Source organism: Tamandua tetradactyla, chromosome 7 (genome assembly GCF_023851605.1).
Source record: "Tamandua tetradactyla isolate mTamTet1 chromosome 7, mTamTet1.pri, whole genome shotgun sequence".
Classification (NCBI taxonomy): Eukaryota; Metazoa; Chordata; class Mammalia; order Pilosa; family Myrmecophagidae; genus Tamandua; species Tamandua tetradactyla.
Genome location: NC_135333.1, coordinates 153,770,833 through 153,781,231, shown reverse-complemented (window position 1 = coordinate 153,781,231; position 10,399 = coordinate 153,770,833). Strand labels below are relative to the sequence as shown.

General features: G+C 32.9%; 1 non-coding gene across 1 annotated transcript; it reads right to left on the bottom strand.

The window, feature by feature from the left end:
- Positions 1-5,062: 5,062 nt before the first annotated feature.
- Positions 5,063-5,164, bottom strand: LOC143643022 (U6 spliceosomal RNA). Its single transcript, XR_013156073.1, has one exon. It is a non-coding gene; the product is annotated as a U6 spliceosomal RNA (small nuclear RNA).
- Positions 5,165-10,399: the final 5,235 nt, after the last annotated feature.

The window sequence follows — 10,399 nt, the reverse complement described above, 5'->3', positions numbered from 1 at the left end:
AATTTTTTAAAGATTGGTAAAAAATTTGCAGGGATAAAAAAAGGGATGCTTATGGAATGCTAAAAACTAAAGAAACAAAGTCATATAATAATGGTCCTCACAGTCTAATTTGTTTGAGTGAGGTTAGACCTTAGCACTCCAACAAAACATGTCAAATTTAAGCCAAACAGGCGCACACTGTTTATTTCCCAATACTGAAGAGCATATTCGAAAACATAGCTCTCTCTTCTTTTCTACTCAGCTTCAAAATGTCATTTTAAATAGATGAACACATACATTTACCAGCCTGGTTTTCTTTTTTTGAAGTTGAGCTATAAAATATATCACTTTGTGAAAAACACATTCTCCACAGATGCAGCTTCCTGAATGTGTCTTTCATTATTTCAAAAGAGCACATATATTAGCCTGAGCCTTCTGATTTACAGCTTTACTCTTTGTTGTAAAATGTCCTGAAAATGCAGTGACAAATATAAAGATTCCCTTAGAAATTTGGGGGAAAGTGTCAAGGGAATTTTATGTTTCCTTTTACACAAATAACATACATATGATTTCTATAAGAGGGAAGTTTGATGATTGAATATGTTAGAGGAAGAGTTTGTGCATCTCAGATTCCAAATAAGTTCAGGAAGTAGAAATACAGCATAATATTAGAATTTTACAGAATCATATATAAAAAGGGGTCACAGAGCCCTCAGTGCCCTGTTTTCTCTTTTGCACAGCTGTTAATGTCTATGTATATGGCTGTATCTTTATGTATCTATATATACACACCTATCTATGTGGATATATATTTCTATTGATTTATATTTATTTTCTGTTCAACAAAAGCAATTTGCTCTTTCCAGAAGAAGAAGTGTGCATTTCAGTCTTCAATCAATTCATTCCCTCTACTTTGTACGTCCTTCATTTCAATCATTCCCCATCTATGGAGATTCATTGCAGCTAGGCCCCTAGTCTGATAATGTCCTGTGGTGAAGCTAGTTTTACCTATTTTGTCTTAGCCTGTTTGTTCTTTGAAGCTAAGGGCTTGATTATCTCACCTTATTTACTACAGTATCTCATAAATTTTAGTTGTCCAAAACTGCTTGCTAAAAGAATAAGCAGATTCTGTCCACATCATCTAAAGTGACTCACTTCTTTTATCATTTCTACTTGAAAATAGGTTTTTAGCTTGTTGGTACTATGTTTCCACATATGTTGTAGGGCAAGTGCTCTATATACCACTGTGGAAGGAAGATTTATATCTGTTTGAGATACTAGAGCATCATAATGAAGAGTTCTGCTCAGTTTTTTTCATGAACAGAATAAAATAATATCTAGCTTACGTGTTGTGTAAAAAAAATGAAGTAATGCATGTAAAATATTTAGCAATGGGTGTGAACTCAGGAGGCTGGCAACAAAACTAGAATAACAATATAGAACTTTGTCTCAGGCAAAAGAACCGGGGGCTTTGGAATATAACCTTATAGTTAGAGTGACATTATAAGCCACCGATATATGCCAAAAAATAATGTGTTTCTAAAATGTATGCCCTAATATGAGTTAGAGTACAAAATGAATATTAATCATGTTTTAAAACAAAGCCTGAAGATACATATTTTAAAATTTTTACATGTAACTTTTTATACAGGAAACATCTTACAAAGATATAAAAGCATATATCCCAGTATTTATATATTTAATCAATAACTATCACAAGTAATGTTTTTACATTTATTAGGCTTTTATATGAAATACCTCTGAAAATTTAGAACTCAATAACTCTACAAATACGAAGGATGTTTCTGAGAAGGAACTGTCTTAAATTAGAGATGGGCTAATTAAAGATGGTTAGGTGGCCTATCTTAGCTGGTTTATGGGATTATTTGGCTTTTTTTGCCTCTTCTATTACTCCCAAGCAGGAATCATGTCATTTTCCCCAATGCACTTGCAAAATATAGCATTAAGTAAAAATAAATCAAGTTTAATAGGCAGTTTCTACAAGGGTAATCCTTTTATCTCGATGGTAAAATAGTTATGTCTTATATTGGGATGTTTTTAATACTTGATCTTTATCAACCATATGGCTCATAAAGCTAACAATTAGGTCAGAGAAATTCTTTCCCATCCTGGTTTCCTATGTTCCACACATTTGGAATAAAATACTTCTAGAAATCACTTGTTTTCAAAGGAGAAAGATGATGTCTTGACTAATAATTCAGGCATATAAGAAATATACATGTACATATAAGTGGAACACATTTTTTTCCTTCCTTATCAATGTACCCCCACCACAGTCTCATTTCTTGCTCTTCTAATTAACCATGTTTTATAAAACATTAGTGTGCCCAAAGAGAGGAAAAAACTACCTGTGAAATAAAAAAATTGCTAAAAAGCAGATCCAAGCTAAGACTCCCAGATGAAGTTCATTTGCTTAAGGGTATACAATCCTGCAGCAGGGTATTTCTTTCTACTCTTTGATTTTTGCTTTTGTTTTAGTTGGTTGTACTAGTTGACATCACACCATGCAGATATTTGGTTGGTTTAGAAATGATCTTATTTTTTAAATGCTGATGTCGTGATGGTCTAGTAGTCTTTCACACATTGCGTGAATTAATAAAAACAGGCTGCTTTCTTCTCTTCATTGAGCTAATGCCTGTGGTTTCTTTCCAGTCAAGGATGGAGAATTTGGGTAATTTCAAAGCATCTTTGCTAATCCTGGCAGGGCACAATCCCAATGATTTGGACCTTGGGGACCTTATATAGAAGGGAGCAGGGGAATGAAGCGGGTGATAGGGAGAGTTAGCAAAAGGAAAGGACAGAGGCCTGAAAAAAGCTGCTTTACCAAATTGGAACTGCGGGAGTGGGGTATTGTTGAATCCTATTCGTTCACCTTCCTGGTTCACAGAAATCTGTATAGCAAAACGCTAGCCTCGGGAAACAAATTATGATTTACGTGCTAACATTTCTCAAGTTGTAGAATACGACTCCCTAGTGAGTCCTACAATCAACTTAATGGGTCAAAACTAGCAAACTGAAAAGAAAGTATCAATGTGCTTTTGTGCATTATATAGTCAGTACATTTTCATGGAATTTTTATTTCAGTTAAAAATGTTTTCACATTAAGATCCTGATGGAAAAATGACTTCCTTATTGTGGGATATAGTAAAAAAATTATATCCACTGATACAGGGCAATCATGGAAATCCTGTCCCCATTTCCAGTGATTTGCCTCTTGGGGAACAAAGCACCACGTTCTGAGCATGCGTCCTCAAAGGGGATGTTTATTGCATGTTTCTAGGACAAAAATGTATCGCCATTTGAATTAGAACTAGGAAGGAGAAAGTGTCTTTCTTTCTTTTTTTTTTTTTTCATTTGTAACCATCTTCCTTTCTTATTGGGAGAGCATTGCATATTAATTGATGTTTAAAACCCCTGCAGCTATCATGTGAAAATGACTCTTATCCAGATAATGGCAAAGAAAAAAGATAAGAAAAGCCTGGGTCTTCAATGAAATCATTAATCCACTGTCCTAACTGTACAAATGGCTCACCTCCCACCTTCTTATTAATTTATGTAATAAAAGTCTGAATTGTTTAAGCCATCCTTATATTAGTATTCTATAATTTACAGCCAAAATATCATGATGAGTGCCAGTCAAAAGCCAGACATAATGAAAGCAATCTTAACTCCACTTTTTTGCTGCTTTCTCTTTCTTTATCTTTTACCATTCCCCCCATTTTTTCTGGATCAGACCTTATTATTTGTATTACTCATATTGCATTTCCCTTATTATTATTATTAGATAATTTCCTTTTTATAGCTTAGGGTTTGTTCCTGTTTGTGTGTGTGTGTGTGTGTGTGTGTGTGTGTGTATTAATCGTTACTTTCCCAATTGATCCTATACTTAACCAGCTTGAATGATTAAGAGACTCTCAGCATCATGAATTAATTTCATCAAACCTTAGATATGATTAATTAGTAAATGTGAACTTTCCTTTAAGTAGTTCTTTCAGTCCTCTTCTTTTGCTCTCTTAAAGTCTAGATATTCTAACATACTCCATTTTACTTATTCTAATACTACACCTTATAGAAGTGTGAGTGATGGCTTATAAATTTACTAATTTTCATGGTAAATAGAGTGAAGGTGAAACTAAATTTTAATGAAGTCATCTGTAACAAACATTCCACTCCAGTGAAATAGTACAATGAACCAGCTGGAAGCCAGCTGTGTCCCATGCTCTTTGAATGTTGTGAAATCCTCTTACAACCAAACAAAGCAGATGCGACCTTGAAGGTTTTGAAGACCTTTACAAATCTTCAGATTACCTTTTCCATACTCTATTTTATCTCAGCTAAAAGGCAAAAATGTTCATTCTCTCTGCAGTCTCATTAGCTTTTCTTTGAGGCTCTGCCAAAAATTTAGTTCTCTGTCAACAGATGGAGATGATGCCTCATTTGACAACTTTAATCCCAATGCCATTTCATCAGTATAGATAACCAAAGACATCAGTGATGTTTACATCAGAATATGTCTTTATTAAGACATAAAGCATAAAAATATAATTGAACATTATAGGAAAATAGAGTTTTAAAACCAAGGGCTTTAAATACTGGGAGTTCATCTCTGATAATAGTCAAATTATTCAACAGCCTTAAATTTTCAGAAAAAAACTTTAAAGGTATAAAACCTCATGAGTTAGTAAATCTAATGAAAATAGCATGAAAAATGATGTATTCATATTTTTAATAACTTAGAATTGAAGTTAATAATCCTAGTGTTATGGATTTATACAGAGCCCAGAGTTCCATGAACATTAGAGAAAACAAGTATAACTAAAAATATGCAACTCATTGCTCAGATGTGATCCAAAATTATAATTAGTCTCCTCTTCTAGACTTTAATACAGAAAAGCAGCAATTTTATTCATGTTTATATTCTTAGAGCCCAGCATATTCAGCTTTGGTTAAAAGCAGTCCCTACTTGTTTAATATGCTGCCAAATTCATAGAATTCTATATTTAATCTATGAAAAAACATATAAGGAGACTGTCATAAATTTTATTGTAAAATTATCCCAGAGTACAATTGGAAATGCAAGTAAGGAACTCTTTCTTGCACAGGGGTTATGCCAATCTTCTCTGTATTGTTCCAATTTTAGTGTATGTGCCGCCGAAGCAAGCACATTAGTGGATATTTTTGAGGGGCATTTAATTAGTGCTGATAAGTGAGTATATCCTAGTAAAATATGGTGTATGCAGATGGGAGAAGAAGGTGAGGAGTCTTCAGGTAAAATGGCTGAGCATGAAGTAGCCAATAGTTTAATTGGTCAGAATGTTTTATAAATAATGTCAAGATTTTGGATTAAATTTGCATATAGGCAGGATATGTTTCTAGAATGCTTATTTTATCCTAGGTATTATGATAATCTCTGAAAAGAGGATACTTCATTGCTATTATTATGCTTAAAGATTAATAACAATACAGGCTATATGAAACTATATGAAAATTGGGTTCAAAAATCAGATAACTGTGTACACATCAATCCTCACTTTACTTATATTTCAAAAATGAATAATAATATCATTGAAGAAGTTAATAAGGTGGTATCTGTGTGTATGCAAATACATATGATTTAAGTGCAAGGCATTGAACAAATAAAAATTTCCATTCAGGACATTTTCTGATTCCCCGAATGTGGGATCAGAAGCCAGAATCTAGAGACTGTGGTGCTCTCAGTATGTTTTGAGTGAAAGGGGGTTTCAGTGCTAACAGTGGAGGCAGGGTTTTGGTATTATGGGCAAAATTTCCCTTTGAGCCATTTACTGACTCTGATACTGACAAAGAAAGGAACTGCTAAGAAGTCCAAAAGCAATGCTTTTAACAGTATCATGAAAATATGGAGATTATAAATGAGTTTAGGGTCTACCAAATGGATTGAGGCTCTTCCATATCCTTGCAATAATGGGTTTGCTCAGTCTTTTAAATTTTAGCCAGTCTAAACTGGCTATTTCCTAGGAGTAAGTACTAAGCAAAATAGATACGCCACAATACACTAACATCAAGTCTGAATTGGATCAAAGTGACTTGCCAATAATCTAAGTGCCTTCCATGATTAAACTCAGTATTCCTCCCAGGAAGATAAAGAACCTAATTTCTGTAATGTATCATCCACAATATTTGGTATATGATAAAAAAAATTGTGACCTATGCAATGAAGCAGGAAAATGTGATACATAAGCAAGTGGTAAAATGGTCAATAGGAGCAGACCCACAGATTAACTGATTTTTGGAATTAACAAATAAAGGGTTTACAATAGCTATTTTAACATGCTAAGAATTTACATGGAAAGGTGTATATGGTAACTGAAGAGCTAGATAATTCTGTAGAGATATGAAAATGAAAAAATGCAAGTCATAAACCAGAAAAAAAATCTTGATAAAATGGGCAAATTCATTGAAAGACATGATCTATTATTTAAAAATTAATCACAAATTATTCATGTTAAGAAACTAAAAAGAATAACCATATAATCTTAATAGTGCAGAGAAAACATTTAATGAAATCTAACATCCACTCATGGTCAATACTCTTAGAAAAGAAGAAATAGCCAGGGACATTCTCTACTAAAATTCTTCTATGAAAAACCTGTTTTTTTCCTACTTAATCATGAATGACTGAATGCTTCCTTTTTAAGAACAGGAATAATACAAGTCTGTCCACTATGACCTTATCGATTCAATATTGTAGTAGGGCAGCTATACAGTGCAATCAGGCAAGAAAAACATGAAAATATCACACTTAAATCAGATAAAGGACTTGGATCTAGTATATGTAAAAAAAAAATCCTCTCAGAATGCAATAACCGGGAAAAATGGCTGAAATATTTGTACAAACAATGCATCAAAGAATATGTAAAGTTTGGAAATATGTATTGGCAGGGAGAATCAACATCATTAGCTATTAGAGAAACTGCTGATTAAAACCCAGTAATATACTGCCATACACCAGTTAGACTGGCTAAAATTTAAAAGACTGATCAAACCCATTATTGCAAGGATATGGAAGAGTTAGAACTCCCATACACTGATTTGGGGATGGAAATGTACAACTTTTATAGAAAACAGTTTGGAAGCATTTTTAAAAAAAATTTTGAAAGTACCATATGACCAAGCTATTCCATTCATAAGTGTTTACCCAAGATAAATGAAAGCATATGTCCATACAAATATTTGTATATCAAAGTTTACAGCAGCTTCCTTTGTAATAGCCCACAACTGTATACAACCCAAATATTTATTAAATGTGCATGGATAAACAAATTGTAGTATATCCATGCAGTGAAATATTATTCAGCAATTCAAAGGAATTGAGTATTGATACACACAAAAACTGATAAATATCAACATAGTTATGCTAAGTGAAAGAGGTCAGAACAAAAAGGAGTACCCATCATATGATCCCAATTATAAAATCTCTACGAAAATACTCGAACTAATCTATAGTGATAGAATGCAAATGGGTGGTTGTATGGGAACTGGATGAGGTGTGGTTAGAAACAGAAGGAAGGGAGGTATCCTAAAGGGACATGGAGACATTTTTGGAAATGGGAGATGTGTTCACTATCTTGATTGTGGTGATTGTTCCACAGGTGTGCATATATGTCAAAGCCTTCAAATCGTACATTTTAAAATGTGTAATTTATTTTGTTTCAATAATATCTCAATAAAATTGTTAAAAAAATAAACTAATGTAAACCCAAAACAATTATCTACTAAAGTCTGTGATGCAAATATATGACTGGGAACACAGCATTCAGTTAAGCATACAAATCATTGTCTACATGACACTGATGTTTGGAAGTGTGAAGAAGTGTTTGAGAGCTGAAGTTTCCATTTCTTTCCAGGTGTTTTATTGAATGGAATTAACCATGCAGACAGTTTAAGTGAAACTTCTTAAATTTAAAATGAAATGGTCGAAAGGAATGTGATAAAAAGAAATGAAACTGTTACAGAAAGTTAGTAAAACATTGAATATATAAATTAACCCAAAAGCTAGTGTTATAAAAATAAAAAGTAGAAATATATTGCAATGGCAGTTGGAAATACCATTTTGCTACATAATTACTCCTCCACATTTTTAAACAAACCACTTATTATATTGTCTTGGTATTTCATTAATGGTTATGATGAAATTATTAGATATAATCTTTTGAAATATTTGATGCTACCCAAGATATTCCCCTTATTTTCTTTTCAATCATTATTAATAAGAAAAGACAAATCAGAGATAACTTTGCTGAAGACATTTGTCTTATATATTCAACAAATTGCTAAAATTTACACATGTTACAAATAAATATTTGAAAAAAGTTTCCTATAATTTACATAATTGATAATAAATTTTAAAAAACATTAGTTTAAGCAATGAAGCTTATGCTTATGACTGGAATTTTGTTTCCATTCATCCACCAATAGCATATAATTCCTTTTCTCCAAATAGTGTTTGTGCTGGTTTGAAAAGGTTTATGTACCCTAGAAAAGCCATATTTTAATCATAATTAACCTTGTGGGAGCAATGGTTTCTTCTAATTCCTATTCGGTATTATAGTTTGAAAACTTGATTAGGTCATCTCCACAGAGATATAACTCAATCAATCGTGGGTATTAAACTTGATTAGATGGAGATGTGTCTCCACCCATTCTACATGAGTCTTGCTTAGTTTACTGAAATTCTATAAAAGAAGTGTTTTGGAGAAAGCTTCAGAATTCTGCAGAACCATGAAGAAGAGAGTCCACCAGCCAGTGACTTTTGTAGGGGAAGAAGGAAAATGTCTTCTGGGGAGTTTAATGAAGTAGGAAGCCAGGAGATAAAGCTAGCAGATGTTGCCATGTTTACCCTGTGCCTCCCCAGTAGAGAGAGAAGGCTGAACTTCATCAGCCTTCTTGAACCAGGGTATCTTTCCCTGGATGCCTTAGATTGGATGTTTCTATAGACTTGGTTTAATTGGGATATTTTCTCTACCTTAGAACTGTAAACCTTGCAACTCATTAAATTCCCCTTTTTAAAAGCCATCCCGTTTCTGGTATATTGCATTCTGGCAGCTAGCAAACTAGAACAGTGTTGGAAAAAATTTAAAAGGTTTTTCCAACATAAAAATCCAAGAAGCTATCCAATTTATATATTCTTTCTTTCATGCAAATTCACAGCATGGATAAGTCAACCATGAATTATTTTCATAGAGAGAGGTATATGTTTGTGGTGTATGTGGTACGAAGCATTGTAAACTTCATCTCCCATTGACTTGCAAATGGCAAATTATCATTTATCCAGAAATGGCATTACAATATTGGAAAAAATGAAACTAAAAATCCAATTAATCTTAGTTGCAACTTCATTTACACTAAACTCCCTTGGGAAATAATTGTGATATTGATAAACATATATCATGTAAGATATCAAAGTACAGAATGTTTTACAAACCTTTTAAGTCAAATTTAATTTAATCATGTTCTGTTTAAATCATACTGCTGCATTAAAAATTTCCCTTGTTTGAATAAATATGATAGAAAAGTATAGTAATTCCAAAGGGAAATACTGCTGGTTTATAGTTAACGCAATCAATTATTCAAAAAATGCCACACACAAAATTGGTATGACAGAAACAGCATCTCAAATTTCTCACTAAAGGTTATAAAATGATATCTTATTTTTGGCACTAAAGCTCTTCTTTTTCTCTCTCTCTGTCTTTCTCTTTCTCTCTTTCATCTCAAATGCAGCCAGTTGCTAAAGCTATGTATTGCTTCCAAAATGAAAATGTGCACTGTTAATAAATGTGAAAAAAAAAAATGTGACTTCTTAGACACAAACAAGATGAGAAGAAAATGGAAATAAAATAGAGAAAAAATAGTAAAGCACATGAAATTGTACAAAACTTTGTAAATGAGTTTTGTATTGTGTAAATCTCCTCAGTGGTATGATATTATGGAAAATACAATGTATTGTCCCTAATAAGCTTTTAGTACTACCTGTCCTAGCAGGGTTTTTCCGTTAATACTGACACTTTGGAAAAGCAATTTGCTTTGTGGAATAAAAAGGAATCAGCAGTACCCAGACAGAGAAATCCAATTTTATCCTCAGACAGGCATGATCCTGTATGCCATCCATTTTAATGACTGACAGCTTCTATTTCTTTGTACAAGCATCATGTAAGAAATGAACACAATTGCCAACAGAGGAACAATCAAGCATAAAAGCACAGGTGGCATCCTCTATGTAAGCAGTTCCTTACATAAGCGTATGATGGCTTTAAGCCCATGACAATATATTACAATCTGATTAAATTCTATACTTTCTTACTATAACAAAGCAAGCAATCTTATATATAAACCAATGTGACACTGAAGAACAGCACTGTAT